A 16762-nucleotide genomic window follows, 5' to 3' on the forward strand; every position below is an offset into this window, starting at 1 on the left:
ATATATATATATATATATATATATATATATATATATATATTATATATATATATATATATAATATATATATATATATATATATATAAATATATATATATATATATATATATATAAATATATATATATATATATATATATAAATATATATATATATATATATATATAAATATATATATATATATATATATATATATAAATATATATATATATATATATATATAAATATATATATATATATATATATATAAATATATATATATATATATATATATATATATATATATATATATATATATATATATATATATATATATATATATATATATATATAATATATATATATATATATATATATATATATATATATATATATATATATATATATATATATATATATATATAAATATATATATATATATATATATATATATATAAATATATATATATATATATATAAATATATATATATATATATATATAATATATATATATATATATATATAAATATATATATATATATATATATATATATATATATATATATATATATATATATATATATATATATATATATACACACACATATTATTATCATCATCTTATATTTACTTTGTATTATATTATACTTATTTATTGTGCTTTTACTTATTATTTTTTTATATGTCACAGTGGATTTTCATCGATGAGTTCATGAACCTTGGTTCTTTTCTCTAAAACTATACATATATATATATAGTGCCGCCGAACTGGCTCCTGTGCGGATGGCACATAAAATACACCATTTTGAGCGTGGCCGTTGCCAGTACCGCCTGACTGGCCTTCGTGCCGGTGGCACGTAAAAGCACCCACTACACTGAGTGGTTGGCATTAGGAAGGACATCCAGCTGTAGAAACTCTGCCAAATCAGATTGGAGCCTGGTGTAGCCATCTGGTTTCACCAGTCCTCAGTCAAATCGTCCAACCCATGCTAGCATGGAAAGCGGACGTTAAACAATGATGATGATGATATATATATCATCATCATCATCGTTTAACTTCCGCTTTCCATGCTAGCATGGGTTGAACGATTTGACTGAGGACTATCTATATATATATATATATATATATATATATATACACACACACACACATACATCATATACATACACACACATTAATATTATATATATATATTATACATGAGTGGGAGAGAAGTGCATTAGTAGCAAATATTGAATATATATTGGTGAGCAGAGAAAAAAAAAAGAGTGTTACTCAGAACATTATTAAAATGTAATTGTGCATGGAATTTGTAAAATAATGTCATATGAGACAGTATATTGCATATACATATTATACATTTATTAATCTAAGCGTACAGTATTATATATCCATTACAGATGAGCTTACCAATCAGTTTCAGATATATAATACTGTACACTTCAATTAGTCTACTGACAAGTATACGAGTGCATATTTTTACTGACTTATGGATTCTTTGATGACTCTATATATATATGTGGTTGTATATATGTATTAGTGCAAAAAATAGGGTGAATGTATTAGAGTCAGCGCCCTTGATATACACTCCTGACATACACTACACATGTTGCTCACTCACTACCTTGCTTCTCCGACAGTGGTGGTTATATGAGCTGAAACAACTTGCTGTTAAAAATAGATGGAGCTGTGCATGCTAATTTATACTTTTAGTTTACTTATATGAATCATCATCATCATCATCATCGTTTAACGTCCGCTTTCCATGCTAGCATGGGTTGGACGATTTGACTGAGGACTGGTGAAACCGGATGGCAACACCAGGCTCCAGTCTGATTTGGCAGAGTTTCTACAGCTGGATGCCCTTCCTAACGCCAACCACTCAGAGAGTGTAGTGGGTGCTTTTACGTGTCACCTGCACGAAAACGGCCACGCTCGAAATGGTGTCTTTTATGTGCCACCCGCACAAGCCAGTCCAGGGGCACTGGCAACGATCTCGCTCGAAAATCCTACAGGAGCCAGTCAGGCGGTACTGGCAACGGCCACGCTCAAAATGGTGCATCTCATGTGCCACCCGCACAAGAACCAGTCCAGGGGCACTGGCAACGATCTTACTTGGCTTGCCGGGTCTTCTCACGCACAGCCCATTTCCAAAGGTCTCGGTCCGTAGTCATCGCCTCGGTGAGGCCCAATGTACGAAGGTCTTGCCTCACCACCTCAGCCCAGGTCTTCCTGGGCCTACCTCTTCCACGGGTTCCCTCAACTGTTAGGGTGTGGCACTTTTTCACGCAGCTATCCTCCTCCATTCTCACCACATGTCCATACCAGCGCAATCGTCTCTCTTGCACGCCACAACTGATGCTTCTAATGTTCAGCTTTTCTCTCAAGATACTTACACTCTGACGGGTATTCACATTGACATTACTACAACTGTGATAGAGAGAGAGTATAGATAACCAAGTTGATAGGGTACAAGAAAAGCAGTCATGTGGCTGCCAGTGCATACCTTGTAAACAACCACCACTAGTTGTTGCTGTAATCAAGATACTTAACTCCCACCTGAGAGTAATCAGTAACACAGGTGATGAATAAAACATTGCAGTAAGCAGAATTATTACCCTATCACTGTTGGATATAACCTGGGTAAATGAAGATGAGCTCCATCAAGTTGACTTGCCATAGATATACAAAGCTTTTTTTATATTTATGCTATGTGCCAAAAAGTAATAAGACTCATTAATGTCCCAAAGATTAGTAACTTGAAAATTAATCTGGTCAGCCTGGAATTTCTTGAGTAACAACTTCAATAAATTGAATATATTGATATCCCTTCCAAATTCCCTGTCATTATTAACCATTTTAAGTAGAACAGTAAGGAAAGGGGGATAGCGTAATGGAAGTGTTAGTGCTAAACTGCTGGTCAATCCTGATGAAGCAGACATATGGTCACAGGCTTTTTAGCTGTGACTCTACTCCAGCCTCCCTGCCTTTTTTACAACTAAAATAATGGTGTCTATTCCTCAGAATCAGCTGGTTTTGTACACTCACTCATGATTCCTTCTCTCTTCCTCTCATCTAACCTCACTAGGTCCTGCAATAACCACTACACCTAGTCTTTTCTCCAAAGAACATCAACACTCTGGAATTCCTTCCCTGATTAAGTCTTTCCTGTTGACTTGCAATGGTTTAAATGGAACATTAATGACACCAACTTTACCAATCTCAGACAACTAGCAAAAAGTGGGCACTGGCCTTTCTTCCAGACCCAGTGAATTAAGAAAAAAATGCAAAGAAAACAAATTAAGAACATGTATAAGACTACATTATTCAGTGTCTTTTCTTTATTCAAAGTGTGATTTGAGAAAGACTTTGTTACTATTTATACCAGGTTAAAAACAGAGGACCAAAATATAAGCAGACTATTTATTTTACTTGCTGAGTCTGAAAGAGGGTACAGAGCCTATGGCTTCTGCAAGCTCTCCAAGAGCAGTGAATTTGATGCCATTAATATTGTTTAATGGTCAGTATTGAAAATATTCGATAATTACAGGTATATAATGAGGAAAGTGTACAAGATTACCATCACACTAGTCGTTGCATGGAGTCATGAAATGAGCGAAACCATGGGTAGGGTAGACAAAGGCAATGTCATTGCAAAGACGGTCTAAAAAGAATATCTTATAGAAATAACGTATCAGTTTACTTCAAATATTCTATCGCATGGTCCTTGTCCATAATTTTCAAATGAATTCTCCAGAAATTTTAATTTCAATTTACATGTAGTGTATTGAGACATGTCAATAAGGCCAATGCAAACAAAATGATATTGAAATGTAAGGTATTATTAACCACCAACACCAACAACAACAGCAGCAAAATGAAAAGCACTGAAGTAATACTTTATTGAAAAGAGACTGCAGGAATTGTAAGCAATAACTGAAATATTGTACATCTTTTTTATTTTTTACTCATTTCAGTCATTGGACTGTGGTCATACTGGGGCACCACTCAGAGTTTAGTCAAACAAATCAACCCAATACTTATTTTTAAAGTTTAGTACTTATTCTGTTGGTCTCTTTTACCAAATGACTAAGTTATGGGGTATAAATAAACCAACACTGGTTGTCAAGCACTGCTGGAGAAACAAACACAAACACACACTTGAGCACACACACACATACATGTATACAGACACACACACAACAGGCTTTAACAGTTTCCTTCTACCAAATTCACTCACAAGGTATTGGTCAATCTAAAGTTATAGCAAAAAACACTTGCCCAAGGTGCTGTACTGTGGGACTGAACTTGAAACCATGTGGTTGCAAAGCAAGCTTCTTAACCAGAAAGTCATGAATTAATTTTTCTTTCCGTTCATTTTGGAATGTATGGTAAAAATGAAAAAGCACCACAATTTTATTTGAATGAGTACATTCATTATGTTAAAGGCATATGTGACCAAATTAATCTCACTGATACTCTTAGAATCTCCTGCTAGGGAATCATAAAGTAAAAGATACACTAAAGGATTAGTAGGAAATGTGGATTCAAAGTATACGAAAACTAAGTACCATTACCAGCCAAAAGTTGTTGCTGAAAACTAGATTGTACAAGTCACCATGCTGCAAATAAAATTTATTTGTTAATAATGCACACACCTCCATAAATTCTTCAAAGTGAAAATCTTTTACATAGCCTGTGTTGCATTGTATATACGTTGAAAGACATACAGGGACACACAAACTACAAAAAATTAACTAATATGCATTATATATATAGTTGAAATTTACAGTAAAACAAAAGATGAAGGGCACTAGTCAGCACCAGTATTGCTAGAAATAAAAGTCAAAACAACTCCCTCAGCACCAGTGATGAAGGAGCTTGCCTCCCTTGTCAGTCATTAAGACTGCTTATCAGGGTTATGAGTTGTTTTGACTCTTATTTCTAGCAATACTGGTGCTGACTAGCACCCTTAGTTGCTTTAGTGAGTATATATTTCTGCCTTTCAGTTGAAAAATTGCTAACAAGCCATCCTTATGATATATATATATATATATATATATATATATATATGCGTGTGTGTGTCTATATATATATATATACATATACATACAGAGTCTTTTGTTTTAAGTGTGTTGCACTGTGTTGACAGATTTGCACTTAAAATTCCCACTTTCTTAATAAAAACTTGTCAGTTCCTTAGGTGACACTATCTCTCACTGTATTCCTCTCTCAACAACTATTTCTCCTCCCCTTCTTCCCTCTCTCTACACAGATTTTGTTATAGACAGATAGATGGAGTTCAGCTTCCCTTTTATGATAAGATTACTTCTAGTAAGATCCTATAAAATTGCTCTATACCAATGGTGTCCAACCGGGGTATTGGGACACCCTAAAGTATCATTGAGAGTAAGTTAAAAGAATCACAAGGTTTTAAATTTAAAAGAAAAAGTGTTGTGTACTTTTAGCATATGGAGATGGGATTACAAGGTAATAAAAACATTTAGAAACCATTTGCTATATACAAACTGTTATGTAATTGAGATCAAACTCTGACCATATCTAGTGTCATACCAGATAATAACAGAGTTGTATGATTGTTATTTATCTATAAAAACTGACACAGAAAACTGATAGGATCATAATAAAAGAAAATTTGAAGTATGATTTACCATAAATTAAAGTAATAAATTAGAACGGTCATTACAACATCAGATACAATGTTTTGCAGTATTCATGTATTCATTCCAGCTTACTGCTCTTCAAGCTCAAATCACACCAAGGTCAACTTTGCCTTTCATCTTCACAGTGTTCATAAAGTAACAGCCCATTGTTGTCTGCTATTTACAGCAGCTCAAACAACCATGCAGAGGCTCTCTCAATGAAGGTGTAGGACTTTCTTTCTCTCACCTTTCTGAAGGAAATTTGTCTCTATGTTGCTAGATCTAGAAAGGGATAGGCTTCACCAGGTTCAAGAAAAGGGCCTAAGACATGCTGAAATTTTATGACAGTGTCCCTATGACTTCATGAGGAGTTAAGTATCCAAGGTAAAGCATGTTATATTGTATGATAGTGGAGTTGTAAATATGAACAGCTAATTTTAAAATCTCAGATGTTGTCAACTGATAGCATTTCAAGTTCAAAAAGATTAATTCTGACTGGTCAAACTTTGGGAAGACCAAAGAACAACACTGACCTCTCTCTTGAATCATGAAAACTTTTCTTTAAGAAAAAAAGAATATCAAGCAACAGAAACTTATGTTGAAAAAGCTTTGCAAATGGTATACTCCCCAAATCAATGCGAATGTAGATAGATGCTATCTCGGATTTAACAATAAGCAAGGATTGTACAGAAAATAATACAAAAGTGGGCATAACATTTAAATTAACTGACACAGGGCATTCAAACTATATTCATTGGTAGAGTAACTCTTCTTCCTATTCTTCTTCATTGTAGGTAAATAAATAATAGGTTCCAAGCAATGCACCATCATAAGAATTTTTGACAAAAGAGGAGTTCAGGCTGTCTAACTTCCACAGAAGGCTACATACCCTGTTTACAAGGATGACACCATTGACAAGAGCAATGTGCATAGAAGGATGAAACCAATATTGAAGACAAACCTTGCAATGGGAAGAACACCAACTGTGTTCACATGAATTGCCAGCAAATGGATGAAATGATTCAGATAGATAGAGAGACAATCACAATCCATGTTTGCTACAGAACTGGATTCTAGTGATAGTGCATTAAAGAAAATAACAGAAGACTCTGGGTATCAGAAAGAGTGTGCAAAGTGAGTAACTTGGCAGCTGATACCCAATTTGAAGGAGTGAAGAGTGGAAATCTACTCTGATCAGCTGAAAGCATTTGAAGCTAATGAAAATGCTGCTTTCTTCTGGTCTGGTGATAGGGATGACTCATAGGTGTATCTTTACAATCTAGAGATGACAGGTCAGGCCACAGAATGGCATCACATTGCTCCTCCAAAGCTGAAGAAACTCATGAGCGAGCAATTGGAACAAAAACTCATGGTGACTGTTTTAGGGGATCACAAAGACATCATTCTTCTTTATTTTCTGGAGTGTGGCTGTACTATGAATAGTTAGCAGCTTACTGAGAGACAATCAAAAAGCTTAGAGAGCCATTAGGAGAAAGAGACCAAACGAGAATCTGAAAATAATCCTAATTCACCTCGACAATGCATGACCTCACAGAGCTTTGACAACAAACCATGCTATGGACAAACTATGCCGGTCAGTGATTCACCATCTACTGCATTGCTAGGATTTGGCCCCCACCAACTTATACCTGTTCAGCCCAATGAAGAATTATAATAATAATTTTTCATTATAATAATGTTCTGTTCATCATTCCTTTTTTTTTTTTTATCTAATGCCACATAAAAAGCACCCACACCACTATGTATAACATACTCTGAAAAATCGAAGTATGTTATACAATAAAGATGTTAGATCCTGTGGTATTTCTCAGTAACTGACCATATAATAGAGGCACAGAGACCAGATATGAATATAAAAATAAAATCAAAGTATGTTATATATTTTGTTATAGAATTGCAATATCCTATAGTATTTCTCTTTAAACACTGACCATGTAATAGAGAAACAGACCATTGGAAATATAAGTAGAGTTGTAAGAATGCATGGTGTATGCTTGTAAAATCCACACACACAGACCAGTTATGATCAGAAAGGGAAAACTGAACTGTTTTATATTTTGTTATGCTATTCAATAGCAGGGTTGTAAGATCTCACAGCATTTCTCTAATAACTAACTACATCATAGTGAAAAAAACAGAAAGCAGTCATGAAGTATAATTGCTAAGTTAGTGCTAACATAGCATATTTAATGCAGGGAACACAAATAGAAAGTTAACTAGGAACAACTATGTAGTTATGAAAGACAAAAGAAAAGATATTAAACCTTGCTTATTATTATTCAAGTGTTTCAGTAAAAATACAAGAAACAACTCTAGACACATTTCAGTTTTATTAGAGAGCCTAGGAAAACAGAGACATCACTGTACTTACCAAATTAGTTATGAGAGAATCATTGAGATACAAGGTTGTACATTGGTTGGTGAAGAAAAACAGAAATATTCAGAGATTACATAGCTATTGCGCACCATCCACATGGAAAAAAAAACAATGCAATAGTTATGTTAATGTCAATATATTTAATGAAAATCCTGTATAGACAGACCATATAACAAAGGTCCAGAGATTAGATACAATTGTATAAGTAATCACAATCAGCACTTAACATCCACGTTTCTATACTGACAAGGGTTGGGCAAATTTTTTGAGACAGTTTTACAGCTGTATGCCCTTCCCATCACAGATTTTTTTGAATACCTTTTACAGCATGTAGGGATGTAGTGTACCTATTCTAAAACCATTATACATGCACACAGAACAAGTAAAGTAGATTATGTCCAAATTCACTACTGAATGGGCCTAGAGGTTGAGAAACCTTGGAAATTTAATAATGCTTCCTTATTAAGGTACATGGCCAGTAATTATAAGGGGAAGGCTTTGTTTTCCCTCCCCTACCCACAATACTTGACTGGCACTTTATTTTTATCAGCCCCTAAAGGATGAAAGGCAAAGCTGACCTGAAAGGGAGTTAAAACCAGAAAACAAAGAGCCAGAAGAGATACTGCACAGCATTTTATCCAACACTTTAATGATTCTTCCAACTCACCACCTATGAAAATCTAATAAAAATAATGAAGTTATTGTATTCAGTGCACAAGTGCACAACAATTTGTCAGAAAGGAGTAAAAGAAGAGACAGAATGCAACAGTAAGTCAAGTAAAGAAAGACAGTGATGAAAGTCAAAAGTACATGCACAGTACACAAAATGAAATACAAAAAGAGACAGAAAAGCAAATAGTAAAAGAATCATAAAGAGAAACGTCAGGAATAGTGTTGACAAATTTTGAGAAGCATGGAGTTTTTGAAGGATACAGTCTTCTGGCAGTTAACTGATGCAGGTTCCATGCTTTGACAATTCTCCAACCTCAAGAAGATGCTGGCTGTAACCATATAATGGCAGTAAAGTAAGAAATGATGGAAGTAATGTAAGAAACAAGGAAAGCCGAAAAGTATTGGGACTTGATTAAAAAACTAAGAAGACTTTGAGTTTTCTACTACAGCCCCAGGATGACCAAAACCTTGTGAGTGAATTTGCTAGAGAGAAACTGAAAGAACTTCATCACACACACATATCAAAATGTATGTCTATGGGTGGGTACGTCTCCTTGTCTTGGTCGTAAATGAGCGTCACCAATATACATGCGGTGTTGTTCGTTTCTAATCTTCTGTAGAAACATGACTAGCCAGGGGGAAATATGACCATGTTTGGAAATAGATGAGGGTATACAAGAGTCGATGGCATCGACTACCCCCACCCTATCCCTTTAAAATTGCTAACCTTCTGCCTTAAGTACGCAACTGTGATTCATATAACATCCTTTTGTGTTCTGCAGACAAGTCTTGTTGCGAACGACTTTACATATTTTCGTCTTTTGGGGTTCGATAAAAAAATAAAAATACCAGTCAAGGTTTAAACAGTCCACCACCACCTCCACGGCAAAAAACAAAAACGGTATCTTTACGCTGAAAATAACGTATTAGGTTCAGCGGGAAATTCTTGTTGCTAATGATAGCACAATGCAACAAATTCTGACGAAGGACATAATTTAGTCTTAGTCTTCTCTTAGATAATTCCATTCACATCTAGGATACTTTATAGGAATATTAAATATCGCCTCCTGTTCTTTGACAGTTAATTTATTTTATCATGCTAGAAGGTCGGATGAAAGGTGAAATTGTTCCCCCAGCGGCATATGAAATTAAAATGGAAAGGAACGCAACAAGGCAATCTCATCTGTCGCTTTAGCGACGGAGCCACGAAATAAAATATCACTAACCGGGAAACAAAACCAGGTCGCAAGTGGAGTTCACAGGAAGTTTGAACAGTTGTTTTAATAAATACGGAATGTTAGTCATACAGAAGAGGATTGTGATCTCTATACAAATGTTATGCTTAGTGCTATCAGTTGAGGGCCAAACATTTTTATGAATCTGCTTTATGTAATTACATAAAACAATGGAGTGGTAGAGGTAGTAGGTTTCATGTGTTGAAACAGTATTTGTATTCATATTCGTCATACTTTACACAGCACGAAATCTAATTGCAATTAAAGTCGGACATAGGAATTAATTAACAGACGTTATCGTTAAGAAGGTAGCGCATGCGAATCCAAAAACCTTGTTTTCGACTAGGCGACAGTGCAAAAATACTTAAGACAAATTAACCAGCAGACTAATATTAAAAAAAAAATCCCGAAGTTTCTAACGTATGAATGACTGATTCTAGAAATCGCTCGAAGAATAAAACACTGGAATAAACTTACCGAATAAATTAGTAAAGAAATATATGCAAAGACCTCAAAATATTTTCTCCCTTTTTTATCTCTCTGGTCTTTCAAATGAAACCACATTAAAAAAATAATTCAAAAAGTGTATATTTAATTGTTGTTGTTCACGATATTGCAGTTGTATTTCTCTGATGAATCCAAATATCATATAATTTGAAGACTTAAAAGAGTTAACGGTTTATCGTATAGAAACGGTGAAATACGAATAAAAAACGCCTCCACCGTTGAAGTGACGTAACAAAGGTTCATCTGACATTTGACCTTAAACCGTTTTAATAACTCAACTTTGCTTTCTGGTTCTTTGTTTACCGTTCATTACAGTTAATTGATTTTTATTATTTTTATATCATGGTTTTATTTCTTCGCTTTACTCTATTACGTAAGCTGCACTGTGTTGTCGGAAGGGTAAAAATGAAAATATTTTCATTGCCTGTGAGATGTATCAACAATAAAAGACCTTAAGTTGTTGGATGATATACGAAGGTTAATAAACAAGGGGAAAATATGGAATAAAATTATATTGATTTTTATAACAGAAAACGTTACTTCATATGTATATATAAAAACATATATTCACTTGTTTACCGATACTCACAAAAATGCTGTAAATGAATCCAGAAACGTTTCTACGAAGATAACATGAAAGGCGAGACTGGGATTAGCATCGTGGTAACATTTTCTGTTGCCTTGGTCGAAAGAAACTCTTTTGAGTTTCGTAATAAAACAAGATGGAAAATATAAAACTTGGGCGTCCCCAGCTAATGATTCTGTTCTAAAGATGAAAAAGAAACATCTCAATAACGAGAAAATACCCGCTTACCGATTCAAATTGATGGAGATACTGTTAATGGCTCAAATATATGTGTTGAAGTCAACTTCTTACATGACAAAACAATAAAAAATTGCAAGGTTCTTAGTTTTCTTTTATCTTTTGTTTAGTTTTTTGTTATCTTTCTTTGAAACATAGTATCTTTCACTACATTTAAAACAAAAATTAAAGAACTTTTTTTTCTTTAATAACTTGAGAAATGGAAGGGTCTATTAATTTATACACAACATATCCTGGATGAGGTAATTTGAACCCTGTTAAGTTGTATACAGAAACGTTGAAGAACTTTGCTGATAATTTTTCACCGATTTCAAAATGTCCTCTGTATAATAGTGTTGCCATACAATATGTATAAAAATATAAAATATACACACGTTAATATATATCAGTAATGTATTGTATGTATATAAAGCGGTGAAAATATTCAAAAAGCTCTTTCACTGGCAGGCGCCATTTTTGTTTCAAAGTGATGTAAAACGGATGAATGACGTAACTGTTAAAAATGACTGAAGTTGAGATTCAATGATTCTAATTTGAGAATACTGTATTGCTACGAAATCACTCATTTATGTTCTCTGGTTAAATAATTAAATAATTTCTTTTATACTATCACCCAAAACTGTGGTGCCGTTCATATTTCTAAGAAGAAATAAGTTTAAAATATATTTAAATATATTCTACAGGGGGTCCAATCAAAAGCTCCCTAGGACAAAATCCCTACGGTTATGTTTTTCGGTTATTTTTTTTCGTTTTTAGAATTTTTAGTTGAATGTATCGACCCCAGAATTTTTTTTTTTTTACTTGTTGCGGCCGGCCATGCTGAAGCACCACCTTGAAGAATTTTTAGATGGCTGTATGGAACCCAGAATTTTTTTTAAGCTTGATCAAAACCACTTCTGTGATATAATTCATTTTTGCTTTTCTTTTTACTTGTTGCAGTCGGGGCACCATCTTGAGGAATTTTTTGTCGATTGTATTGACCCCAGAATTTTTTAAGATGATTTTCAACCAGTGCATGAAGTTAAACCTAGGTCTCTCGATATGCTAGAAATAACTGCCAAATCTCTCGAAATTTTTTTGTTATATTTTTTTGGTTATCCTTTTTTTTTATATTTTCTAAAAATCGTTTTACTTGTTTCAGTCATTGGGCTGCAGCCATGCTGGAGCACCGCTTTGAGGGATTTTTAGTCGAATGTATTGATTCCAGAATCTTTTTTAGGTGATTTTCAACGAGCACATGAAGTTAAGCCTAGAAGGTCTCTCCGCATGCTAGAAATAACATCTAAATTTTACAAATTTTTTTTAAAAATAATTTCATGTAAACAACAATGGAAATAGTGGTTGTAAAAAAAAAATTATTTTCCAAGATTCCAATTTTTAAGTAAAAATATATTCAATCAAAAACCGGTGTCAAAACATCTATGTCCTTCACAATGGTAATTTCCGTGTGCTTCAATTATTTTCCTCGTTTCTAGAATAATTTTGAAGTTTGAAAATGAAAATAAATCAACCTTACCATCAGTAATAGAATAACAGAACAGAAGACTCTTTACTACTCAATGTACATATTGTCTGAATTCTAACAAAAGGAAAAACGCTTACTTCAAGAAATGTGTAGAAACAAAAATGATAAATAAGTACATTTGAATAGCCTATATATGCACACATAAAATGAAAGTAAATATTACACATATTTCTAACGTTTTTTTTCTTCACAAAAACCAGAATTTGTCATTTTTATGGAGAAACACTCATTTCCCTATTTAGGCAAACAATAAAAAGTACATTTGAATGACTAGCCTTCTGTTAGACCTTCAACGGCCGGAGAAAGTTCAAAAGGTCAAATTATTCTCATTAATCAGTAAGAGCTGAGAGAAGAAAACAAAAGACTTTAAATATATATTTTAAAATGATGATTTTTCTGCGAACAAAAATTCTTCAAGCTGGTGCCCCAACATGGCTGCAGTCCAATGACTGAAACAAGTAAAAAGATTTTCAGAAAATAAAAAAAACCGAAGGGAGTTATAAAAAAATTTCAAGAGATTTTTGTTGTTATTTCTAGCATGTGGAGATACCTTCTAAGCTTAATTTCATGCGCTGGTTGAAAATCATTTAAAAGAATTCTGGGGTCATTAATTGGACTAAAAATTCTTCAGTGTGGTCTCCCAGCATGGCTGCAGTCTAATAACTGCAACAAGTAAAAATAAAAAAATTCTAGTGTTGATACATTCAACTAAAATTTCTTCAAGATGGTGCCCCAGCATGGCCATAGTCTAATAACTGTGACAAGTAAAAGGTGAAAAAAAACAAAAATAATTGGAAAATATGACCATGGAGCTTTTGTCCACTTTTTCACTTTAACTATGGGGCTTCTGTTCGAGGGGCTTTCGTCCTACACTCATAATACATACATAGTTTTCGTTTTAAAATACATATTGCAGAAACTCTCGGATACATCGTGATATATCTATATATATAAAAGAGAGTTTGTGTGTGTGTGTCTGTTTGAATGTCTGTGTGTGCACACATGAATGTTCCTTATACATTCGAAAACTGAGTTGCCAATTTTGACAATTGGGGTATCAAAAGATTCACTAATCTTTTGGCTACCAAATAAACTTTATTTTCATTTACATATTTTCTACATTATCTCAACAACCAGCTATAGTTATTTGAAAGACACTGCTCTACAATGACCAGGTTTCATTAGAAAATGAAAATAGTTTCACACTTTCAATTTGAACCAAAATTAAAAAGCGTTGCATTACAAGAGTGATGATGCGTGAATAATGAAAGTAATGCTTCTCCGAATTAGTCACTCATTAAAGATATCTATTTCTCTATATGTTATGAGGAAATGCAGTCACTCACTCTTTCTCACTCTCTCCCTCCCCCTCGCTCTCATGCACATACATAGAAAAAGGATGTATGTGCATATGTAGTTATGTATGTGTATAAGATAATGTGTGTGTGCATGCATGTGTGTGTGAGAGAGAGAGAGCTCGACTGAGTGTCATTTACACATACATGCAAAAAATACATACATGAAAACACACACATTCACTCAGTCTCTCTCTCTATCTCTCTCATGCACACACACATCCATTTCATACACATGTACATACATCTTTCACCTTCTTCTGTTTCACTTTCTACTCTCACTTCAAAGCAAATGTCGCCTTTTCACTTTCTCTTCTCATTCAATTTCTGCTCTCTTCAAAACACAAAGAAATGAAAAAGTTTTTATGGAAATTAACGAACAATCATATGATCCCATATGACCAAATTGACAACTTTGTTACTTCAAACAAAACAATGCCATAAAATAACTTCCTTTGGCATGCAAGCACACACACAAACACACGCACACACACACACACACACACACACACACACACACACACACACACACACACCCTAGATAAAACTTATGTACAAATTATGTAATTTCTTGCTGTATACATGTGCAAAATTACAGCTCAAATCCAATTGAAATTACCCTCTTCCATTCTGTAATTCATGTTTGTGATGAACATATTTCAAAACCTGATCTTCGATATAAACTTAGAAGGAAGTTTCCCCAGAAATCCTGTCCTTTACCTGTTGTTTCTAGCACGTCCAAAGTGACATCTGTGCACCCCAACCCTCAACCTTATTTTTTTTCCTAAATTTATTCTGATACCTACGTTTTTGATACAGGAGATTAAGATTTTGCCCCAAAACACATTCTTAATATTTTAATTTTCTCCCTCCCCACCCCAATTTCTTCATTTTTTAAAACTTTTTCCAAATCTTTTTCTTGGTAATCCACAGAGAAAAAAACGAATCTTTAAGAATTCTCATTTCTTTTTTTCTTTAAGAAACATTAAAATCTCCTCCCCAAATATCCACCCATCATCTCACCACACTCAAGAAGCTACAAACTCCCAATGTTTCACTTTTAGCTTTTTGGAAAGTGGGGACGTTTCTTCAGAAATAATGTCGTTTACCTGTTGTTTCTAGCATGTTGGGTTTTCTGGTGGTCTAGTATTTTTTACGTCTGCTGTGTGAAACATCAATGAAAGTGAAACATTAGAAGGTTTTAGCTTTCTGAAAGCTGGTAGGGGATGGTGGGCAAGGTGTTGGAAGGGGCATTGAGTGTTTCTTTGAGAAAAATTAAATTTTAAAATAAAAATATATTTCCCAGATTCGCAATTTCTGTATTTTCCTACATGGATAAAAAAAAAAAAATTCGCAAAAGTTACAAGTTAAGAAATTGCAGTGGGGATCGGGGGAAATAAAAATTTTCAAAACATGATTTCTGGGCAAAATCATATTAACCCCCTTTTATACAATGAAACAATACATAGTTTGTGAGCCTTCTTAAGAACAGAAAGCACTTTCATGCAAACTCATGCAAATTGTACCTTCCCCCTTTCACTTCCAAACAAACAATAACTTCCATTATGCTGATTCTGCCCATAAGAAAAGAACAAATAATACATTTGGCATAGATTGATCTTGAACTCTGTTGTGCATGTGCACTAAGTTTTAACATTCTAGCTCACTTCTGCTGTTTACAGCAGTGCTTGGAAGGGAGGTGTGTAGCATGTTATTGTTGCATTGATCATGACAGAAAGCTGAGCAGATAATCTACATCAAATTTTGCCAAAAGCTTGGTGATACCTGCTCAGAGGCTTATGCAAAGTTTTCAAAAAGCTTTCATCGTTCTTGACACAATCAAAGAGATCTTGCGCAACGGAGACCCAAGTATGTTTTTGGTCAGCTGAAAGCAGTTTTGGTACAAACTTGGCAGACATGTGTTTCATACTCAGATCTTCAGTGATAATGGACTGAACTGAACCATAAATAACTTGCACATACTCTGATAACTCTTGGATGGGGATTCAATGATTTTCCTTCACAGTTTCATACACATCTGTAATGTTTTTCTCACTTCTGGTGATTGAGGATCTCCCAGAACATTCGTCAATTCGAGATTTTCTCATCCATCTTGAAAACATTTGGATCACTCGAACACTTGAGTGTGGCTTGTACATCTTCTCGATACACTTTCTGCAACTTTGCATAGGCCTTTGAGCAGGTATCACCATGAAAACTTTCTCTGTAATGATCAATGCAATGATTGCATGCCACACATATTCCTTCCAAGCACTGCTGTGAACAGCGGAAGTGAGCTAGTGCACATGCACATGCACAGCAGAGTTCAAGTTCAATCTGTGCCAAGCAGCTTCACTCTGCATAATTTAGCTTCATTACTATGGCAACAGTTCAGATACTTACTGATCAGACCTCATATATATATATATATATATATATATATATATATATGCAGGTGAATTTACCAGTGAGTATGTATATTTCTTGTTTTTATATTAATGGTTTATTTTACTGGAGATCACAAAGCAATTTTTTGCAGAGCGTGAAATCTCGAGGTATAGAATTATCCAGTATTTTTTGTATTTTCTTGCCCATTCCCTCGCTT

General features: G+C 34.0%; 1 protein-coding gene across 5 annotated transcripts in view; it reads right to left on the minus strand.

Moving 5' to 3' along the window:
- Positions 1 to 11892, minus strand: part of LOC106884196 (uncharacterized) — a 142508-nt gene extending 130616 nt beyond the window's left edge. For 3 of the 5 annotated variants that reach the window (XR_016244736.1, XM_089365103.1, XM_089365106.1), the window contains exon 1: positions 11044 to 11262. The gene's annotated coding sequence lies outside the window, so the exon portion shown is untranslated. The other 2 variants (XM_089365104.1, XM_089365105.1) reach the window with 2 other exon arrangements.
- Between the last annotated feature and the right edge of the window lie 4870 nt (positions 11893 to 16762).

The sequence above is a fragment of the Octopus bimaculoides genome, chromosome Z (genome assembly GCF_046866305.1).
Source record: "Octopus bimaculoides isolate indiv1 chromosome Z, ASM4686630v1, whole genome shotgun sequence".
In the NCBI taxonomy this organism is placed as follows: Eukaryota; Metazoa; Mollusca; class Cephalopoda; order Octopoda; family Octopodidae; genus Octopus; species Octopus bimaculoides.